This window comes from Sinocyclocheilus anshuiensis, unplaced genomic scaffold, assembly GCF_001515605.1.
Source record: "Sinocyclocheilus anshuiensis isolate Anshui unplaced genomic scaffold, SAMN03320099.WGS_v1.1 scaffold584, whole genome shotgun sequence".
NCBI lineage: Eukaryota > Metazoa > Chordata > Actinopteri > Cypriniformes > Cyprinidae > Sinocyclocheilus > Sinocyclocheilus anshuiensis.
Window position 1 is genome coordinate 485802 of NW_015557089.1, and position 6000 is coordinate 491801.

Sequence of the window (6000 nt, forward strand, 5' to 3'; positions counted from 1 at the left end):
TCGTCTAACATACTGTACCTATGTACAGTCTCTCACCTGTATGAATGCATATGGTGAAAAAAAAATCCTGTCTTTTTCACAAAAAATGATTAAAGAATTGTTCTCTACATATTGGGCCACACTTTGTATAGTTTTTTTCAATTAACATCCAAATGATATTCCGGGATTGTACGCTTGGGCACCTGGCAAGACGACCTCATTCCCTTTTTCGTGTTGTTGGTTTGTCGTCCCCCTGAAAGCGTCTTATCAAATTTCAGCTCTAATAATAAATGCATGAAATCTGCAGGTGCCAGCAGACGGGGAATTGTGCTTTTTGAGGCACAAAATCTGGTTAGGTTTCACAGTTGCCTTCGTGTTCTTCAACAACACAATTTAAGGGAATATGTGTCCATGTTCAGGAAGAAATCACATGCTTGAAGTTGTCGAGTGAAGCATGAGACATCTAAAGGCTTAATTGAATTACATGTTATAATAGCATAAAAAAGGGAGACAGAATCTTACAGCAGGAAATTCAACAGACCTGCACAAATTGACACAGTAATAAAGTTTTTAACACAGTTGTTAAATCATTCAGCGTGAATGGTGTAAAAATAATACTTTCTCCTATTGCAGTTTAATTTGTAGGAAAAAAAAATAAATAATTGATACATTTTTATGTATTGCCTAAAAAAAAAAATATATAATAAAGGCCGCCTTTATTAACTCCCCTGGAGCACTTTCTTTTGGCTTCAAAGTCTCAACAGCCATTCACTGCCATTGTAAAGACTGGAAGGGACATTTTTTAATATAACTCTGATTGTATTCATCTGAAAGAATAAAGTCATATACACCTAGTATGGCTTGAGGGCGAGTAAATCATTGGGTAATTTTCATTTTTGGGTGAACTTTCCCTTCAAGTTAAAAAAAAAAGTTATTTATGAATATTCTTTGAATGCAAACATGAAAATGACCAAATTTTCTTTCTTTTTTTTTTTTTTTCTTGGTAATGCAAATGTTAAGGGAAAACTTAATTTGATCATTTTACAAACATTATGGAAATGCTACTTTTGAATGTTCTCTGAATGTTCTAAAAGAAATAGTAACATTAAAAAAAAAAAAAAAAAAGTTAGACGAACATTGACCTAAAGACCAAATAACATGGCAAACATTACATTAATGTTACTGCAAGAATGTTTGTTCATAACTTGCGGAGATGCTTCCCAGAACGTTCTGAGAATGTTCCCTGTTAGCTGGGAATAGACTGTTAAATATATTATGCTATATGTCATTCCAAATCTGTTTGACTTTGTTTCATCAAAAGAAGATATTTTGAGAAAATCTATTGTCCATACAATGGTACTGTCACAAATCCGGTCTATAAACTTCCACTGAGTATTGTTTAGCATTTATCACTCTTCTAGTGATAGCTACTTTATGGAGCTAGTTCCCAGTCTAGTTCATAGTTTAGTCAAGTCTTGCCTTGCCTTGCCTGTTTTCCTGTGTGAAGATCTTTGCTTATGTATTTCGGATTGCCCTATCGTCTTGCCGTTTGGACCCTGTTTGCCCCTGTCTGGACTATTGTTTGTGTTTACGGATTACCCCTTTTGTCAAGCCCTCTGGATTCTGTTCGCCGATCAAAGACCCACGCTTGTCCTAAGATTACTCTTTGTCTTGCCTGTGTTGTACCTGTTTGCCATTGTTTGACCGATGCCTGTTATATGACCACGTCATGGAAATAAAGCCTTGCATATGGATCTGCACGTCTCATGTCTCGTTCGCCCCATTACAGGTACAGTGTTGTTTGGACTCCATTGATTTTCATTATACTGGCAAAAGCATTCTTCAAAATATCTTCTTTTGTCTTCCACAGACATTGGCAATGACTGCTAATATGTGAAAGACATATGAACCAAATTTTCAAACGTATTCTGTATAAATGAGCAAAAACCAAAAAGTGTTACAGTTCTCTCTGATCTTCCCCACCATCTGTCAGTTTTCTTTTACAGCCAAAGCTTGGCAAAACAATGAAATGATGGTGAGAGGGAAAATGGCAGAAGATAAGCTAGGATGCAGCGTTTACTGTAATGAAAATACCTCAGAGGCCAGTTTGCGGCAGCCAATAGATCGATAGAGCTCAAGAGATGGTCTGGCATCATTGCGACTCCAAGGTTGAGATAATTCACTTTGTTTTCATTTAAGTTGACTCTGTGGCACAGCTCACTGATGTACAATGGCTTCCTTAGGGGTTGTTCTTGCACTTGGAATCAGAAACTCTCCAACTTTAGCCTTATTTTTCTCTCCTCTCCTCTTCTAGATGACCATTGCCTTGTTTTTTTGAGGACCGTCTAATAGTTTACAATTAGTCTGTGATGGCAAAACAGCCCCTAACGGTGTAATTTGCATAATATTAGCATATTTTATAGAGTTGAGACATTTGTTGCTCAATGCTCTCGTCAAATCGATCTGTATGCAGATATGCAAGTGTCTCATTGTTGTCATGAAGCCATATGTAAAAGTATGCAAAACCAGAGAGGGGCAAGGTGGAATATACAATACGACACTCTCACACCAACAGAATGTATTAGCATTTATTGTAGAGAGATGCAACAATAGGTTGCATTTGCCACATTCAGTTTACATTTATTAGTATGGTAATATTTCCTGGCATTGAAAGTCTAATTGCAGGATTGCCATTTGTTCAGTAAATGCACTTGGTTTGCTCTTGCATTCATTCAGTGGTTCTCAAACGGATTTGTTATATATATAATATATTAAAATATATAAAAATGCAATCCATACATTTGACTTGAATACACATTTAAAACAATACAATTAAAAAAACACAACAGGGTGGTATAACTAGCTGGATATAATTATGAAGAAAAACATTCAAATTATTAAATTAGTGTAGTAAATCAGCTCAAAAGGGAAATATTTGATTAATTATAACTGGTTATGATTAATAATAAAAATTTAGATTAGATCTTAGAATTAACTGTAGCAGAATCAATATTACAATTATTCGATCTGTCCGTCCACCGAGCAGACAATATAATCATTTATCAATTCAAGGAAAGATTATTTTCCTAGTTGTAAGCCCCCCTTAAGCTGGGGACCATATGTGTCACAGTCTTTGGCTAGCTGGAAAGTACAGAGCAGCGACGTTGAACCTTGCTCTTGGGCCGAGACGTTCCCGCGGCTGGCGGCGAGATTTCCCGCAACCTTTGTGACCTGACAGTCTGTCTGGGGTGGTCTTGGTGACTGAGGAGGCAGAGGTTCTCGCACTTGAGCCCAGATTTTCAGTTGTTTAAAATCTAACAATGGCTCAAAGCGGTCTAGCAGGTCTTTGCCAATGAGGAGAGGATATGTCAAAACACAGAGAGAGATAGAGGAGAGAGCAGGTTTAAGCCTTTTACTGCTGTTAGGGGTTATGACAGGGCCTACCGAGTAGAGGGCGCTGCTGGGTCATAACATCTAGTTTGGCAGCCTTGCTTGGATAGCAGGAGCGGCTAATTACCTTAAAGATTGAGGAGCAACCTGATTTTGGGGTTTCGCTAGCTGGATGGGTCAGTATTCTATGGCTAGGCTTAGTGATGGATTGAGGTGATTCAGTCTGGATCCCGTGGCAGCTCACTGTGATCCGCCGTGGAGGCAACTGTCACTTCACCAACTAAGCACTAGAGGGAGTGTTACCTATAGGTGAACAAAAATGGCTAGAATACAGAAATTAACTTTAAATTTGAATTTAAACACTGTTTAAACTAAATTTAAATAAGTGAGTGGTAAAGTGAGAGAGAAGAGGGGGGAGAGAAACCTGATTAAATAAAAAAAAAAAAATGTATAACAAAAATTATAAAAGTAATAACAGATAATAAAGTAAAACAAAAATAATACTGAAATGGAAAAAATAAAAAAAATAAAAATAAATAACGAAATAAAAATACAAATAAAATGGCAGGTAACTAGAATGGCTAGAATGATAATGACTAACGAAGCAGAAGGGAAATTAAAATAAAACAAATTGGAGTACAAAGTCGACCTAGCAGAGAATGCCCACAAGGGGGAGTGGGTGCGCCCACACAAGGTGAAATCAGGAGGGTAGAAAAGGAGTTTTAAGAGGTGTTAGATACTTAAACAGCCTGCCCTCTAGTGTTAGTTTAAGGTACTGTGCCTTAACTCCAATCGTGCTTAAACTGATAGCGTTTAGTGTGAGACTATTCTCATTCTAACGGAATTTACTGCAGTTATCACAAGAACAATGAGACTCAAATCCCAACAGATTCTACAATTTGTGCAATTTAACTGCACAATGATGTGTGTGGCAGGATTTCTTAGATGCCAGTACACAAATAAACATTATGAACAACAGGGTTTCTTCGCTGTTGTTATGCAAATTTCACTTGATCAAGGTTTTAAAAGCTCCCATTTACATTTCAATCAGTCTACTGGCTTGCAGTGTTCTTATGATCAGATCTGCATTAGGCAACACATTGGATAGCTACTCTAATGGTTAAACCTAAAGGAGTGAGATCGTCTAGTTGAATGAAATTGGAATACGCAATGACTTCAATCTAGCGATACTATCAGATAAGGCCTTTAAAAGATGATAAGAGGAACATCGCTCAAATCAATCTTTAATCGCAATGCAGGAAGATTTCTTCGTTCCAACAGGCAATTTTGATAATATTAAAATGTCCTGTAAAGAGATTTCTTCGTCTTTAGAGAACAGTTTTAATATTATGAACTGCAGTTTACTTTAACAATTAACAGTGACTAAATGTTAGACAAATAGAGGCTGTTAAAATACAGTACTGGAGGTGGCTTTTAACCATCCAATCCAAAAGAGTGAGTTCGCGCTGCGACTTGTCTCACTCTAAGCGCGCATAATATAAAAACACAAATTAATTGATACTGAGTTTGCTCACAAACCAAGTTTGAACGCGCCCGCGTTCTTCCACCAAATCTGTAGTAAATCAGCTCAAAATGGAAATATTTATGACTAATTATAACTGGTTATGATTAATAATAATCATTAAGATTAGATCTTCGAATTAACTGTAGCAGAATCAATATTACCATTACTTGATCTGTCCGTCCACCGAGCAGACAAAATAATCATTTATCAATTCAAAGAAAGATTATTTTCCTGGCCAAGGAAAGTAGCTTTCCTTCTGTATGCAGTGCTAGCAGTAATTTAGCCACTTAAGCTCAGAGCCAGAGGGATGAAGGGATGAGATGAAGCCAGAGGAGTGTAGTCCCGAGGAGAAGGCAGTGGACGACTGACCACGGCAGAACCGGAAGGGCGAGCGAGCCCGGCAGAGCTGGTGGGATGACGGGCCATGGTGGAGACGAGGGAGCTAAGAGCCAAGGTGGAACCGATGGATTGACGGGCCGAGGTGGAGTCCAGGGCTCGGAGGTTGGAGTTGGAGACCGGGGATCCTCCAACCCCGATGTAGCTGGAGACTGGATGTCCCGCTGCGAATCCACACAAGATACCTCACACTGAGGATGAGCTGAGGGACAGACAGGAACCAGCGGAGGCGGGGCTGAGGAAAATGGTAGATGGAGAGGAGGTGGTAGAGGGAGGGGGGGCGGGAATTCAGGACAGGCTGAACATTCATGGATGACCTCCTTTGGTGTTTTCTCGGTAGACAGGAAGTCCTTGGGTGGACGTTGCAGTCTCCGGAGGAGTAATGGCTTTGTGTGCAGCCCACACACACAAAATGGCGACTCCCATTACCGGAAGCACCACTGACAGGGGAACGACCTCTGTGGTTGTTATAGGACAAACAGATAATTCAGGTACGACCTCCATGGCCTTGACAAGACAGACAGTTCATTCATAAAAAGCTCTGTCGCTCTCCTAGGCGATGGCTCGTAGATCTCGGTGGGCTCTGGCTTTAGTTTAGACACACATAACATTGATAATACTCGACAAACTCAAACTGAAGAGACAGGAACTAATGCTGCGTTCAAGTCCTCCTGGGACGTTCGTACTTACGAGTTGAAAAGTTGTAATTA